Below are 18102 nucleotides of genomic sequence, written 5' to 3' on the forward strand. Positions count from 1 at the left end.
CCACCATTTTTTTTTGCTTTGCCTGCTTAGCACCAAAATGAGCAGATGGGTATGACTTGTTCATATGAGATTAAATTGCCAGTGTCTGTCTTCATGCCTGTGAGAGATACTGTGGTTTGGTTGCCTAATGAACACAGGGTGTATGATATACCAAGTCAGTTAGATCTAGCACAGAACACTGACTAGAAGTGCCTTGCCTGTGTTTCGGACAAGGAACATTTTCAGCCCTGCTTGGAGCTGCTGGGGTTTGGACCTCAGACTTTCTGTCTGCAAGGCAGCTGCTTCACTACTGAGCTATGTCTCTTCCCTTTTGGTTGAATTACAAGCAGTAAATGCATTAAGATTGCTAATTGTATCAATTTAGAGGAACCACTAACATGTCTCTCAGTCTGGAACAGAAACAAGGTCATCCAAAAACAAGCTAGTCATTTTCTCATATTCAGGGGACTCCTGAGTACAAAGAAGTGTATAAGTTTGTAAATTGAAAGGAATTTCTTTTTTAACCAAACAATGTCCTTGTGAGCTTCCAGAACCAAGTAGCTCAACTCATTGTTTGTGGAGGGTACTTCTTGGTTCATACTGAACATCAAAGACAGGAACTGCTGACTTTACTGCTATCCTTTGGGGATTTTTTTGGGGGGGGAGGGAGTCAGCAAATGTGGTAGCCCAATCACAGCTATGCTAACATCCTAGATTTATCCATTATTTTCCATGGCAACTTTCACTTTCACTGTAAGAAGGATGGGGAAGGAAAACTAAGAGGTCTAGAAGAGCCATTTGTTGGGCCAACTTTTTGAGTCTATCAATTAAGTCCACAGTTGACTTGTGGAATATTGAAGATGTTAGTTGCAAAAAGGAAGGGAAATTGAGTGAGAATGTAAGAACATAAGAAGAACCTGCTGGATCAGGCCAATGACCCATCTAGTTCAGCTTCATGTGTTCACAGTGGCCAACCAGATGCCTGCAGAAAACCCATATGTAGGATTTGAGCACAAGGGCACTCTGCCCTTTTATGGTTTCCAGAAACTAGTACTCAGAAGCACTACTGTCTCCAACTGTGAGGCAGAGCATAGCCATAATGGCTAATAGCCATTGACTAATTGATAGCCCTCTCCTCCACGAATTTCTTTAATCCCCTATTAAAGTCATCTATGTTGGTGACCATCTCTGCCTCCAGTGGGAGTGACTGCCATAGTATAATAATAATAATAATAATAATAATAACAACAACAACAACAACAACAACAACAACAACGACGATGATGATGATGATGATGATAATAATTTATTATTTATACCCCGCCCATCTGGCTGGGTTTCCCCAGCCATTCTGGGCGGCTTCCAACAAAATATTTAAATACAGAAGTCTGTTAAACATTAAAAGCTTCCCTAAACAGGGCTGCCTTCAGATGTCTTCTAAAAGTCTGGTAGTTATTTTTCTCTTTGACATCCGGTGGGAGGGTGTTCCACAGGGCGGGTGCCACTACCGAGAAGGCCCTCTGCCTGGTTCCCTGTAACCTGGCTTCTCGCAGTGAGGGAACCACCAGAAGGCCCTCGGCACTGGACCTCAGTGTCTGGGCAGAATAATGGGGTGGAGACGCTCCTTCAGGTATACTGGACCAAGGCCATTTAGGGCTTTAAAGGTCAGCACCAACACTTTGAATTGTGCTCGGAAACATACTGGGAGCCAATGTAGATCTTTCAAGACCGGTGTTATGTGGTCTCGGTGGCCGCTCCCAGTCACCAGTCTAGCTGCCGCATTCTGGATTAGTTGTAGGTTCTGGGTCACCTTCAAAGGTAGCCCCACATAGAGTGCATTGCAGTAGTCCAAGCGAGAGATAACTAGAGCGTGCACCCCTCTGGCAAGACAGTCTGCAGACAGATAGACTCTCAGCCTGCATACCAGATGGAGCTGGTAAACAGCTGCCATGGACACATAATTGACCTGTGCCTCCATGGACAGCTGTGAGTCCAAAATGACTCCCAGGCAGCACACCTGGTCCTTCAGGGGCACAGTTACCCCATTCAGGACCAGGGAGTCCTCCACACCTGCCCGCCTCCTGTCCCCCCAAAACAGTACTTCTGTCTTGTCAGGATTCAACCTCAATCTGTTAGCCACCATCCATCCTCCAACCGCCTCCAGACACTCACACAGGACATTCTCTGCCTTCATTGGCTCTGATTTGAAAGAGAGGTAGAGCTGGGTATCATCTGCATACTGATGAACACCCAGCCCAAACCCCCTGATGATCTCTCCCAGCGGCTGCATGTAGATGTTGAAAAACATGGGGGAGAGGACAGAACCCTGAGGCACACCACAAGTGAGAGCCCAGGGGTCTGAACACTCATCCCCCCCCACCACTTTCTGAACACGACCCAGGAGGAAGGAGCGGAACCACTGTATAACAGTGCCCCCAGCTCCCAGCCCTTCTAGACAGTCCAGAAGGATGTTATGGTCGATGGTATCAAAAGCCACTGAGAGATCCAGCAGAACTGGGAAACAGCTCTCACCCTTGTCCCTAGCCTGCCGGAGATCATCGACCAGTGCGACCAAGGCAGTTTCAGTCCCATGATGAGGCCTGAATCCCGACTGGAAGGGATCCAAATGGTCCGCTTCTTCCAGGCGTGCCTGGAGTTGTTCAGCAATCACTTGCTCAATCACCTTCCCCAAGAATGGAAGATTTGAAACTGGGCGATAGTTGGCCATATTGGCTGCATCTAAAGATGGTTTTTTAAGAAGCGGTTTGATAACCACCTCTTTCAGCGGGTCTGGGAAGGCTCCCTCACAGAGAGAAGCATTCACCACCCTGCAAAGCCCATCACCCAACCCTTCCCGGCTAGCTTTTATAAGCCAGGATGGGCAAGGATCAAGGAGACAGGTGGCTGGTTTCACTCGTCCAAACAGCCTGTCCACATCCTCAGAGGTAACAGATTGGAATTGATCCCGTGTAACTTGACTAGACAGGACTCTAGCAATCTCCCACTCCAGCCCTGCTCCCACGGTGGAGTCTACTCTTCCCATATCTGAGCAACTTTATCTGCAAAAAATTTGCAAAATCATTGCCCGTGGCCCGTACTGTGCCCCGATGGAGCAGGTGGTTCCACCAAATTGCGAACCACCTGAAAGAGTCTCCTGCTGCTGTTTTCTGCAGATGCAATAGAGGCGGTGAAGAAAGTCTTAGTTTTAACTATGTACTGCATGAAGAAGTACTTTATTTTATCTGTCCTCAATCATTCAACATTCAGCTTCATTGGATATCCATGAGTTTTAGTGCTATGAGAGAAGGGGAAAATGTTTCTATCTACTTTCTCCATGCCATGGAGTCCCAAATGCTGTAATCTTTATTCATAGGGATTTGCTCCACCCCCTTGATCATTTTGGTTGCCTTTTCCTGAACCTTTTCCAGATCTACAATATCCATTTTGAGGTGAGATGACCAGAACGGTACATAGTATTCCAAATGCAGCTGCATAATGGATTTCCCTTGAGAATAGGGGAAATGGTCTCCTTGATGCTCTGACAATTTATGGTTTTCTGCAGGTACCATTAGGGTCAGTGAGATGCATGCCACGAGGTCAAAAAAACTTCCCTTCCCTTCTACTCCCCCCAAGTTTATATTGCTATATCCACAGCTCAAAATATTCCTCCACAGGCTGTGTGCACTACATAGTGCCTTAGTGTTCATGGGCATGATGATCAATGCATGTGCATTAGAAACAATATGACCCCCGCACCTCACCTGGAAATTTAATTGCACACTTGCATGATGGTGGGTGAATGCAATGCCTCCCTTTTCTTCTAAGAGGACTCCTTGAGTTATGAAGGAGGGAGAAATGTCTCCCATGGCCAAGACCTCGCCCAAACAAGGAGCCTGGTTAAGGTGGCCATTTGATACCTGACTTAAAACAGAAAAGTAAATGAAACCAAAAAGCGGAGAACAGAGGAAGAGATATTCATAAGATGTGTGTGCTTTACTTCAGATGTCTAGATGCAATTTTAGAAATTACTAGAAAGTAAATAAGACTGTAATACACCCTGGAGAAGGCTGTGGCCAGGTGACTGGTGTATCTGTCCCACCGGCCAACTGTTGATGAGCAATTTCAAAGCCTTTCCTCTCCCTTCTTAGAGATCTTTATCCTCAAACCAGGCTTTGGCAGCCTTCAAATAAAGGTTGCATTCCAGTAAAGGACTGGCCTCTATAATGTAGGACACATGGCCACCCTAATTCAGGTTCAAGACAAGGAGTGAGTGGAATGTGGCTCCTGAGTTAGTAGAAGGAAGCCATTTTCCTGTTCCTTCTCAGGGCCTAGATCATAATTTTGAAGGGGCAGATTTTGGAAAGCAGGCCTAGGCCTTCACCATGCGCTGCCCATGGCAATTGCTTTCCCATCCCTTTAATAAGAGTATGGTTCTGTTTCAAAATGGGTTTCTGTAAAAGATGGTTTCTGCAGATGTTTGTCATGAATCCACGGCTATTTAACATTTTCATTAATAACTTGGATGAAGAAGTGAAGATTATACTCATCCAACATGCGGGAAATATGAGGAATTGCAAACACTACAGAGGACAGCATTATCATTCAAAATGACATTGGAGCAACTGGGTTATATGTCATGGAATGCAATTAAGGAATGAGAAATGGCAAAGGATCACCCATTGGAAAGAAAAGCCAAATATGTAACGATAGAAAGGGAGGGACAGTGGCCAACTTCCAGCACTCCTGAGAAGGCTTTAGGGATTAGCATGCATCACAGTCTGGTTGCAGAGTCAATACCATGACATTGGAACAACAACAACAAAAGTTGGAATATTGTGTCCAGGACTGATTACCATATTTTCACCAGGATGCACTCAAACTGGAAAAGATTCTGAAAGCAGCTGTGAAGATGTTGAGGAATTTAGAATGCACGACCTTATAAGGAAAGGACAAAGGGACTAGGAATATTTAGCCTATGCAAGACAATATGCGAGAGGACTTGAACTTTTATCACATTGTGTGGGGACCCCTCCTATCATCAGAAACTGTTCTGCCATAGCCTGACAGCTCCACAGTATGTTATCCCATAAACATATAGTATGTAATTTGTTCCTTGAAAGCTCTGCTGCATCACACACCCTTCTGTCTGCCACCTACAATGTAGCTGGATAAGTTTTGCCTCAGGGGCCTATCTTTAAACATCAGAAAGAGTTTAAAGAAGCCATGTTCCTATGCTATGTTTGTCTGGTAGCAAAGACTCTCCTATCGCAGGGATTTGTTCCCCGACTTTGCCACGTTCTTTGGACTATTCATCATAGGTTTTCTTGCAATGGCAACCAGGAACAGGCTTGCACAAGAAGAGTTTGGCAGGAGGGGTGAAGCTGCTTTCTGTTTCAAGCTGCCATTCATCTGGAGATCCCATCTATGTGGATGGAAGAGTGACAACCTTTGACTCGCTCACCTTCTAAAAGAGAAGGCTTGTTTCTGAAATAGACAGGGGTTTAGAATCATTCTGTTGGCCTCTGTGCATCGTGATAAGTATTGGTGTGAAATCCATACCTCTGAGACTGCTTCCTGCTCATCGGGAGCAAGGCCATATGAAGAGCAAATGGCTAAGTGATCTGGCTTGGTGTAAATGTTAGTGGCCTACATTTAAAACTTAAATTGATATTGAACAATGAAGGCCCCTGTGTGTCAATGTTGCTTCTAGCTGCCCTGAAGGTATCTGGAAGGCCCTGCAGTAACTGTGCATCTAGGGAGATGTACCTCTGCACTCGCCACCTTTTGTCCTCCTTATGAATGACATTACCTGATACTTCGACTCCAAAGCCCTTGCTTCTGCTTGCTACAGACTGTGAGCCAAAAAGGACCTAGCACAGTGACAGGTCTTTCCAAAGCGTGCAACAGGAGCATCTCCTCCCATCTCAGCCAATGAAATGGATGTGATAAAACATGGTTTGCAGCGCTACAAGGAAGTTTGCAAGTTGAAAAACCCAACAGACTAGTCCTTTCAGTCTTTTGGCAGCCACCTTCTTGGCTTTTACTTTGCTGCTCTAAGGTTGTATATCTAGGTGATGCTCTTCTTGGTGAGGCAAACATCATGTGTGGATTGACACACAGTGGCACTGTTGGCTATCTGAGTATTCTCCCCACACTATATAAAGTAGTCATTGCCACCTGTTAAGACAGGTATTTTATTGTGGCTTATTGCAGTTCAGATGATATGACTTAATCTGGGGGGTTGATGATGTGTGAAGGGTATTAATATGTGGCAAGGGTTGGACTTCATGATTTTCTACTCCCTTCCAGCCCTATGACTATTCCATGAAGAGTTAGCTCCTTTCAAAGACTAGCTCAGGGATCAGCAAGGTTTACCTTGCCTGAGCTGGTTCACACCAGTGGAGATCCCTTCATGGGCCGGATCGCTCGCTCACGTCCCTGCGATTTCCGGCATCTGTGTCTGCACAGACGCGATTTCTGGAGCTGTGGAAGTGAGTCCCCGTGCTGCACTGGTTTAGCGCAGTACGCAGGGACTCGCGGAGCGGGTGGCTCGGTTCAGGGGTGGCTCATGGGCTGGTTAAACGACCCCTGTGGGCTGCTTGTGGCCCATGGGCCTTAGGTTGCTGACCCCTGGACTAGCTCTACCACAGCTAGCATTCATTCCATAAATAGAAAGTGTAAAAATGCTTGCAGTATCATGCCTTAACTTCCCTACATTGATGCTCAGAAAGTCAGATAGGAATAAGCCAATCTTGTGCTGAAGCAAGCATAAGCCATTTTCTAGCAGTCAAACTATAAAGCGGCAATGTAAGTAGTAAAGGGCTGCAGGGCCATTAGCACCACTTCCATTGTTGGGCAGCTTGTGCCAGCTTCCCCTAGAAGAACTTCTGCAGCAGGAAACATTTTCTATTCATGGAGGCCCAAGGTTCACAAATGTGCAGGAAGCCTAAATGAGTAGAAAAGATCTCCCACCACAGCAGGACCCAGGAAAGTTGGTATAAACTGTGCTTGATGAGAAGGAATGGAAACATATGGAGAAGGCTGGCAATCTTGTGATTCATCGCTGTCACCCTGATGGAGCAAATACTTCTTAACTGTACCATAAGCTCTTCTTCTCTAGTTTTGCCATGTCCCTAGTCATTGGAAATCAATCGGGCTCCACCTTGCATCTTGGGACAAGCATGGGTGCCACCAGAAAGAAAAAAAGCATGATGATTCTTCATGTCCCTGATCAGAGATTGGAATAATTGTGGCATGTTCTGCAATGGGGTCCTCCATGGCACCAGGGAAGCTAAGAGGAACATATTTTTATCCACATTAATACCAAGTAAGTCTCCATCACATTCACATTAACTATGCCACTGAAGAGGTGTGTCCAACTTCATGTCAGCATGTTACCAGATATAAGTATATGCAGATTACAATATCACTAGAAAATACCAAAGCTGAGCAATTTCTTTTCTTTGACTGTAAAAGCTTCTTGGTTTAAACTCAATCACTAACAGAAGGTGATACCCACAATATCCTTGAATATTGGAGGAGCAGAAAATGTATTGGAAGGAAATCAGTTTTTAATTTTTTAAAAAATTAGGAATGGAACCTCACACAAGATTAAGCAAAAATATTGTAGGATGGGAGAAACAGGAAACCTGACGCTTCCATAAAACCTGGAACATGTGTGAACATTTGACTGCTGAAATCAGCCTTAACCCATTTGAGGGCCATAAGCATAAAAGAAACGGTGGACAAAATGAGCATCAAGGCTTTTTCCTCTATCTGACTCGACCCTACATTCCCATTGTAACCCAGAGGAGGGTGAGTATTGTGATTGTCACTTGGACGTCCCAGCAGAAAAATCTGTCTCAATGCAGAGGAAGAGGATTTTTAAAATAAAATAAGAAACATCCCTGAAAAGCACTAAAAAGTTGTGAATACTCCAAACAAGACAGCTGCCTCCCTCACCTACTCCCTGAAGATTTGTGTTACACTGTCCTCAGGGACCTGTGAATTATCTGACTGGTGTCTGAAAACTGCACAAGTAAGTAATAGGTAGCTGTTATAGAAACTGCTAAGAGACATGCTTCCTCAACCAACTGTGTAGGTACAAAATGACCTGGGGAAACTAGCCAATGTTCAGCTTCAGAAACACAGGTGTCTGATCTCAGCTCTTGAAACTGATAATTGATAAACTGGGCAACTTGAATGTGTCATGGAAGGTGTCAAATGTTCACACGCTCACAGCCTGAGAAACTGAGTTGTTTATGTGATGATGGCAGGCCAAGAGTCAAACAGCACAAGATTTGACAAATTATTTCCAACTTTCCCATGTGGCTGCATGTGGCTGAAGCAGACCACTGATTTCACAACACTTGCCACAACATCATTGAAGACACATGAGATGTTATAGCTATATGCAGCAAAATACTGCAAGGGAAATTTAAAAATTCCATGGTGAACAAGGCCCTTCAGCTGGACAAAATATATGGAAGCCCCATATTCCAGTTAACAAATTATGGTCTGCAGCCAGAGTACTAGTGAGGTAAAATGAACTACTGTAACTGAGCCATGAGCCTTTATTCACTTCAGATAAAACAAGGCAGCCTTCATTGTTGTACCACTAACTTAAAGAGATTATTAGCCTGTGAACTTTTCTTTTGGAGAGAGGGAGAGGCAGAAATATGCCGCTATCTTTTTACCTTTTATTTGAAGAGTGGAGTCCATACCCTCAGTGTGACTCATCTTGGCACTGCTACAATATAAAACACAGCTTTCCCACCCTTCTTCCCCAGCACCCACTAAAATTGACTCCGGGGAGCTCAGGAGAATGCTCAGAACAGTGAAGTCAAATGCTTCCCTAATGGAACAATCACTTAAGCATGATGTTGAATTTTTCCCTAAGTTTACAAAGTTATATAGTTATGCATTGGGGAAATACATAATGTTGTGGTCAACAGGCAAAGGCAAGTGAGGTAGAGCGTTTGGAGATGGGATCCTGACCATTAAATAACTATAAGCCGCTGAAGAGATCCTTGACTTGCTAGTTGTGATCAGCATGCAGAATTATTAGGGCATGCATTTCCAATACTAAGCTCAGATAATGCCTTGCTTGAAACAAGTGTCCAGTTTTGGTCATTCATATCTGAGAAGAATATGTTGAAACTGGAACTAATGCGGAAAATAGCAAGTAGGAAAAGTAGGGACCCAAAACGTTTTGTGATCAGAGGGTTACAGAGCTGGGCCAGCTCAGCTTATGAAAAATGAATAGAGATCTGTTGACAGCACTTAAAAATAACATTTCCAGGACATTCAAAACTCTTTAAAATGGGAGCCTTAACCAGGAGTCTGCAGATAATGGGGACTAGCAGGAAAGTGCTGAAGAAGTTTCACCATTGGCATAAATATTCTTATTGTCTCTAGTCTCTATCTGGGTTTATTGGTGAGGACTGTTACTTTTCCTTAGTCCTGTGACATCATAACTGTGTGCATAATGGAGTGCAAAATACCTGGCTTTGCCTGGGGATTGTGTCTGGTCCTGATCTGCATAGATGCTTTCAATATGTTTGATGTGTTTTATTTACACTCCTCACTTGTGCCTTTAAGATGAAGAATTATATCTGGAGCAGCCATGAAAACTACTGAAGGCAGCATCACAGGCTCATGGATTTGTTTGTGAGTTTGTGCTGTGAAGCTACCATAGTGAGCAAGCGAGCAAACCCTTGATTTAGCCTGTGTTTATTCCTGTGAGGCTGCTGCTTGGAAGATTTCCAGTCTCCTCTCACTTCCTTGGGATTATCAAGGTCTAACAAAAATATGGCATGCAAAAATATGCAGCAAATTCAGGAAGGCTGCCTGCCTGCCCCCCCCTTAAGAAGAGCCACTTCAGGATGGGAAATTTGCGATTCAGAAGATGGGGGGGGCATTATTCAGCACCTCCTGCCTACTACCACTTTGACACCCCTTCTCAAAGTGGATTTTCTCTTTTTTAAAAAATAGAACTGTTATTTTAAACATTAATCTGTTGATTGTATGAATGCTTAATTGCTTAATCAATTGCTTTATTAACATGACTTAAAGCTGTGTATGAATAAAACATTATCTCGGAAGAAGAAGGAAAAAACACTTTTTCAGACACATGCCACAGCAGACATCTCAGAAGAGGCAGAGGTGGGGGACTTTATAATATCTAAAATTACTGCTTGTGAAGTCCAGTTTGGATTAATTACAAATGAAGCAGTGGAAAGGACATTAGATATTTTTTTTCTCCTTTTGAGAATATTGAATTTCTCATAAAATCCTTTGTGAGCAAAGCACCATTTTTAAAGCACTAAATGAGATCTAAGCAGGAGCAGCAGATGTACTTATATGGCCAAATACTGATCAATAAATACTGAAAGAGAAACCTTTTCCAAGAGAATGTTGAAGCAGCCCTCCCCCTTTTTTGCTTTTACACATGTAAGCAATGTGATGAGGCAGCCCACAATCCCCACGCTTAAAGACTAGTGACAATAGAGAGCCCATGTAGCTCAGTAGGAAGAATCCTTCCTGGGAAAGGGCACTCAATAATAGACTGACTTTTCCCTTTGAGTTGTGTGATTTATTTTGACATAATACACAAGGCAAAGAAAGAGGAATTCATTAGGGTGAAATAAATTGCTACATAACTGCTAAGATGAAAATAAAGCCACTGGCAGAGAAAATGGAGGAAAGGGATGCCTTAAAGACACAGGTATGCAACAAAGTCGTGGCACGTGGCTATAAAAGAAAGCCAGTCAGTAGCCTCAGTTGCTTTTTCTCAAGCCTACTGGGTTGGACAACTGTTTACCAGTTAGTGCAAGTTACCTCCATATAAACCATAGCTTCATAGACTGTGACAAAGATGGTTTACTCCCATCTCCCAAAGTGGCTTATGGAGGTGCAAATACTGATTTATCAGCAGGAACTATTTAAATAAGATGGGCATGTAAACATAAGTTAAATCTGAATCTATTTCTTATGCCATTAAGATTGGCCTGCCTCTGACGCTATTCTTTTTTCAGTATAAGGATATATGGGATAAAAGGATAAAAAGGACGAGTGTGGGAAATGATAGTTTATGGGTTCTTGTTTGGGAAGTTCTATCTAGCCAACTGAACAGAATTCCTCACTGCCTCTTCCTCATCCGGCATATAGACATTTTTGCATTATCTATATGAGACATCATTTTACCGGTGGCCTAAAAATCAACATGTTTACAGAAACTTGTTTGAAAAGTTCTGTATACCCCACTTGATACAGTTTCTTACTCCTGTCTCTGCCTCTTTCTCTTTCTGCACAGATATTTGCACATCATTCTACTAGTGATGTAAAGTTAGCAAGAAAATAATTGCTAAATTTCAAACCAATAGTGCATACAATAGTGTATACAACCAGAATACATCACTCTTTGCCATCACCTCCAGTCTCACCAGTTTAAGGTGACAAGAATACCATGAACATCAGTATGCATGCCCCAACTGAGCTATATGATAGTCACTCAGGTTATTGTCTTCCATGAGTATCTCTTCTCCACCACCTGAATTATCTTCCACCAGACTTAGTAATGGGAGAGTAATTCAAAGGGGTAATGTGTGATGCATGCAAAAGCATTTCTCTCTCTCTTTTTAAACTGAGCAGCCCCAATCCAATGCAGAGTGTTGACTTCAAAAAGCTTAAATCCAAACATTTCTTTGTTGCATTCTGACCAGTGTCATTATTATATTTGGTGATCCGTATAATGAAAGGATAAAGAAAGGCCTCAACCATCTTTTCCTACTCAAGTTGTAACTTTGAAACACTGTCATATTGTATAAGGTAAAGGTAAAGGGACCCGTGACCCAGTCGTGGCCGACTCTGGGGTTGCGGCGCTCATCTCGCTTTATTGGCCGAGGGAGCCGGCGTACAGCTTCTGACTCATGTGGCCAGCATGACTAAGCTGCTTCTGGCGAACCAGAGCAGATCATGGAAACGCTGTTTACCTTCCCGCCGGAGCGGTACCTATTTATCTACTTGCACTTTGACGTGCTTTCGAACTGCTAGGTGGGCAGGAGCTGGGACTGAACAACGGGAGCTCACCCCGTCACAGGGATTTGAACTGCTGTCCTTCTGATCAGTAAGCCCTAGGCTCTGTGGTTTAACCCACAGCGCCACCTGCGTCCCTATTGTATACCTTTGGCTAATTAAATAATCTATGGCCTTTTATACTGCGGGGGGGGGGGAGTGTTGTTTTTTATTTGTTGCCATGTTACATATTTTTGTGTTTTTATATTGCAAACCACTTCGTGATCCCTGGATGAACGGTGGTATAGAAATTTAAATAATTAACTAACTAGTTAATAATACCCCTTTAGCTTATCTCTTGGTCTCAATGAAAACTCAGGCACTTCTACTTGGAAGTAAGTCCCACTGTGTCCAGTCCTTTTTATTCCTCTTATCTATGCCTTCTCCATTTGTATGTACAATATTTGTTTCAGCAGAATGCTGAAGATATACAATTTATTTATACAGAACATTATGGGAGACCTTGCGCATTATTGCTTTCCCCCTTTCTAATAACGCAGTTCTCCCTTCTGGTTGCTGCATCACTGGGATCTGAAATCTCACAAAGATTCCAAGATTGCTCTGTTGAGTAGGCAATAGGTTGTTAAGCACCAAGTGCTGAACTGGAGCAAAACAGACACGTGACACCTGCGGCCTTTCAGCTATAGAGTGCATTCTCCAGGTCTGGAATTGGGGGCATAGCCCCAGTCTGATCCCAATGTTGACACAGAATTTCATGTACCATTTTGTCTTTCTCTCTCCAAATGCTGCTATGTGAGATCACCACAGTTTGATTTAGCTATCTAAACTAATTTTATTGTGCAAACATGGCCATTTAAGCATTGGCTGGTGGGGTTGGTTGTTTTGCTTCTTGAGCACTGGTGCAATGGGGTTGGTTTATCTGCTATGTTTATAAATGTTATTAGCTGTTTTGAGGGCACTAGCTGAATGTGGTAATGTATGTGACCAATCTTTATTTAAAGGTTTAATGTACTGACATGCTTGAAGAAATTATGCCTCAGAAACATTTGTGCCAATAAACCTGGAAAGAATACTACCTGCCTGCCTGGATGTTTATACTCTAGACAGTATCCTACTATGACTAGAACTGTTTTGTGGAATTTGCCATCTGAAAAATAATAGTCGCAACTGTGGATTTCTCTTTGATATTTGTGTAAAGGCAGATGCAAATGCTGCATTTAGCTTCTCTGCTATATTTCAGGATTAATGGGTGCTCCCCATACACCATGATAATCCAACTTCTCCCTTGGCTCCACCCTCAGAGTTCCTTGGCCTACTGGGATCACTCAGTGGAAATTCAGATGCTGCCTGTGCACAGGTCAAGTATTTTAGGTTACAATCTTCATCCTAATTGCCAGTGCCTGCTTCCCCCTATCTCTTATTAATAGCTGTCATTCATTGCAATTTTACCTTTGGCCCCAATGCCAAAGCTGAATGTGCTAGCAGAGATTCATTGCTGGCATCTTCAGGAACTTGCTAAAGAGGGCCAACTTCAAAATAAAAATAGAAAGTGATAAGACCCAGAAATTCCAAGTGCAGAGTTGGTACTACATAGCACAATGGTGGGAAACAGAGAAAATTCTAACACTACCTGCTAACTGTACAGTGACAGTTCTGCCTTGTGATAGGATATCTGAAAAAGACCACTCAGTGAAACAAAATCTGTGCAATGGTACAGTGACATGTTTGTTACTCTTGTAGAGTTTTACTTATCCTGTGAAATACAGTCATAGCAACAGTGATAGCTTAAGGTGCTAGGTTTAGTTCAGTTTTGCATTTCCCTTTATCATGTTTGTTGTCCTTGAGCATATGAAATATATAATGCTGGCACATAGTTGGTGCTTTCTTCCCTTCTGCTTCAGATCTTTCTATGCCTTGTAATATGCTTATGAGCACATGTCTTGCTTCAAGCATCTTTATGGGTCCTTGGCCTGTCTCTGAAACAGACCTCCCTTCCTGTTGTCCTTTTGCTGCCCCATACTAAGCAAGTTGTCCAGAGACAGCGCAGATAAATAAGCTACCATAAATAAGATTTCCACTAGAGCAGGAATTCTTCGGTAATGCTCACTAACTATGAATCACCCTTCCCTAGTCTAGCTGTTCTGTCTGCAGCATATATAATTGGCTGCAGAATCTGGATAATCTTCCGTTAATTTGAAATAGAAAACAGAGCACACACACTTCATGCAATCACAATGAATAGATATTATATTGGGTGACAATAAACTAATTCATTGGGATGCAGATGACTACAATTTGCTCTCCCCATGCCAATGTGATCTTGCTAACAAGTGTTAATGATAACTGGGAGTGTACTTGCCAAAATCTCAATTTTTGCATTGCTTATTCATGGAGAACTTGGGCTGCTGCTATGAGACTATGTGCCCCTTCTAGCTTTCCTTAACTATATCTAACTGGCAGCACATGAAGTGCTTAATGAACCATTTTGAGAACACAGGGACATCTGATGAAGTGACACAGTGAAAGAGGGTCCTGACTGCACTCCTTGAAAGTGTGATAGCCTATCATGTATTCCTGTGAGCAGAACCTTGATGGTAAGGGTGGACACAAAGAGGGACATAGCCACACATGCATTTATACAGATTCATATCTACACAGTGGTTTTTAGTTGGTTTATTTTATTTCAGGTATGCAACGGAGGAGCAATCAACACCGAGACTGCAATCTAAAAGGGGGAAGTTTGTATTATTAGAAGATGACATGAAAAAGACATCAGGACCCTGGACAGCACTTAGGGAGAAAATGGGAGAACAAGACAGACAAGGGAGAGTGCCATCCATGACTTTGTGGATTTTGCAGGCTGATCCTGAAGAAAAGTCTCTCACCCACATTCTAGCTTTTCTGTCCGTTTTTACAATTTTGTGTAGGTTTCTGTGAGATAAGTCATCAGGTTAACCACTACACTTTGAAACGAAAAGGATATGTGTATCAGAGACAAGTATGTAGGTAAACATCTTTTTTTGGCTTAAAAAGCAATGTCTAATGCAACTCTTCACTTGCATGCTATCACATGTGCTCCTTATGCTATGCTGGAACAAATGCCATTACCATATGTGGGGTATGTGTATTGTCATGTTATTAATCTCATTTCCCCGACTCTTGTCATCTCCCATCTACCTGTCTTCATGTCCCTGTCTTCTCTTTGCTTACTTTCATTTGACTTAATCATCATCCACTTTTTCTACCGAAACACACACAAAACAGCTTACAAAAGAGTTTCAATTAGGTACAATAAAAATATAGACATGCAATACAAAACACACAGAAAATACTCTATATTTTTCAAGTCTCCTGCTCCAACTCCCTACTGTTCTTTGTGTTTTTCTATCTTAATATTGCCCTGCTCATTTTACATAGTTTAATTCTATAAGATAATATTTCTAGTTGATTACTTCACTACTTTCAGGGATTTTCACGGTATTTCACTTGTTTTGTGTAATTTTTCATAGATGGCAGGCATCCTCAGTGAGGTAACTGACTTCTGGAAGTTATAAGATTGCTCTGGTAGAAAGGGGCTGCCTCATTTATAGCTCACTAATGCTAGCTGTTGAATAGTTAAGGACTTTTATAATGTTTGCATCCATTCAAGTGAGATTCCTGTGCTCCTAACACCATTTACACTAACCTACAACTTAAGCAGCAGATGTTAGAGAGCAAGAAACTTGAGGGTTGTTTATTTTATATGTGTTTAGATGCAGAGCCTGATGTAATATTCCCCCAATATAAAATGGAATTTGAAACACATATTCCTCATTTCACAGAGTTTATGTCTTAAGAAACCACAATACTATTTGGAAGTGTTGTGAGCACAATAATATATGATCCAAGTCCTCCCATTGTGTATATTTCTACAACTTTGAATAGGGGTGGGGTGGGGGGTGGAAAGTCTTTTTCAGCCTGAGGGCCACATTCCTTTCTGGACAACCTTCTGAGAGCCACATGCCAATGGTGGACGAGGCCAGAGGAAGATGTAGGTGGAGCAATGAATGCAAATTTTACCTTTGTACTGTAGGATAGCATCTACATGCACCTCCACAGCCTGCTTTGTCCTCTATCCAGGTAAGCAAGAGTCATTATCAGAGTTCAAGGACATATTTCAGCCAGACCAAAAAACAAACAAGCTCAAGGAGGGTGTGGAGCAAGGCCAGTTGAGATGTGTGGCCTGGGGAGAGAGGGTGTGGATGAGTATACTCTGCTTCTTAGGGACATTTGTTGCAGCATTGCCCCTGACAGTGGAAAGGGGCAATGAAAAGTGGCAACTTCTATCTGAGTCGAAGTAAAGGGTGTGAGGGGGAAGCAGGAAATGAAGCATTCTGACAGTGCTTGTCCACACCTCCATTTGCCCCACTTTCCTCCAGGAAAACCTACAGTTTATAGCTGAATTAGACCATATTATTATTATTATTATTATTATTATTATTATTATTATTATTATTTCCCTGCCCATCTGGCTGGGTTTCCCTAGCCACTCTAGGTGGCTTCCAACAAAATATTAAAAATACAATAAAACATCAAACATTAAAAACTTTTCTGCAGATTGTTGTTTGCTCTGATTCAGTGGCAAAGAGTGTATTTTCCAGGGAAACCAGTGGGGAAAATGCAAAACTGCCTGCACCCATACCTAGAAAGCAGGGGACAAGCAGAAATGTGGATGAGCACTTAAGAGTCTTAACTGATAGTATTCCAATGGGGATAAACGCCTTCATTTGGTTTCATGAATCACCAAGAAATCACATTGGCTATATATTGTGCACTTTATCTGATTCTTCAAAAACAGAGAAACTCAATGGCCAAAACAAATTGCATTGTGCAGAGTTACGGAATAAGGTTAACACGATTTAAATGAAAAGGAGCAAGGAAATGCAAAACCTGAGCAATTCCTGCTGTCAATAATCAGCCATGCTAGTTTGGGGTTTTTGTTTTGTTTTGTTACTTAATAGCAGAAATCCTGCAAAGATTGTCCAAGGGTAGCTTGGCACAAAGAACACCTGCACCCATGGATTTGCTAAGAAGAAGAAAGGAATGGGAAGAAGCAATCTTCTGAAAAAAAGTTTACAGTTATTTTAGACCATTTTTGTGCTTATGCGTGTACATAGCTGTTACCCAGACCTGCATGTTTTGTGACCCACCAAGCCAAACATTCCCACCATTCACCTAAAACATTCCAACAGGGCTCAATAAATGGCTTGGTTCCTGCCCCCCTTTTATCCAGGTACAGCAAAATCCAGGAGATTGTCAAATACCCAAAGCAGACCACAGTATATCACTGGTGGACTGTGTTCAGCTGTAGTACATCACAAAACGTGCAGGCCGGGTATAGATACTCAGTTTGTCATTCCAGAAACTCAACCCAACTTTGGTTTTCTTAAAATATGGTAAGTGAGAACAAAGCTACTTTCAGAACCATGGCTTCAGATCCTGGCTTGTTCTCCGATCAAACCTAAAAGTTGTTGAGCCCTCTCTCTCTCTCTCTCTCTCTCTCTCTCTCTCTCTCTCTCTCTTGCTCTCTCTCTTACAAAAATGCACCCAAAACATGATTTTTCAATTGACTTGCCTAAGATCCAGGACAGAGCGCCACCCCCCGGATGTCAATTCCACCTTTGAAATCATGGTTGCATCACAGGGAACTATGATTTGCTTAAAAGCAAAAGAAGCAGCTTTCTCTCTCCTCCTGTAGCATGTGAGAGGGGAGGTGGGTCTATGAGCCTGAGGGCAGGCTTGTTCACATAGTGGGAAACATTGCAGTTATGTCAGAACTGTGCCTGATAATTAGAAAGAAGGTGGCTTTGCTTGTAGACTGAGAAAAATGGATTATACATCTGCACAGACAACTGCCATGTGAATTAACTGCTTAGAGTGTGCTTATTTTTCCTTGATACATAAATGGTGAGCATCTGGCAAAAGCAGGGTAAACTCCCTTAAGTGGATGTTATTTTGTACTGCGCATTCTCAGTGGAATGAAAGCAGTGCAAGCAAACTTAACAAAGCAATGGAACAGTGTGTGATACATTTGTGAAAAGATCCTGG

At 42.5% G+C, this 18102-nt stretch overlaps 1 protein-coding gene and 1 long non-coding RNA gene across 9 annotated transcripts in view; one reads left to right on the top strand and one right to left on the bottom strand.

Moving 5' to 3' along the window:
• The window catches only part of LOC310755283, a 41180-nt gene extending 25234 nt beyond the window's left edge, over positions 1 to 15946 (top strand). Inside the window, exons 2-4 of one of the 2 annotated variants that reach the window (XR_014544276.1) lie at positions 12345 to 12389; positions 13256 to 13372; positions 14703 to 15946. This is a non-coding gene — a long non-coding RNA (uncharacterized lncRNA). The remainder of the gene's footprint in view (positions 1 to 12344; positions 12390 to 13255; positions 13373 to 14702) is intronic. The other variant, XR_014544277.1, reaches the window with a different exon arrangement.
• Positions 1 to 18102, bottom strand: part of SHISA6 (shisa family member 6) — a 258658-nt gene that overhangs the window by 178721 nt on the left and 61835 nt on the right. The window lies entirely within an intron of this gene.

Source organism: Podarcis filfolensis, assembly GCF_964270895.1.
Source record: "Podarcis filfolensis genome assembly, chromosome: 2".
NCBI lineage: Eukaryota > Metazoa > Chordata > Lepidosauria > Squamata > Lacertidae > Podarcis > Podarcis filfolensis.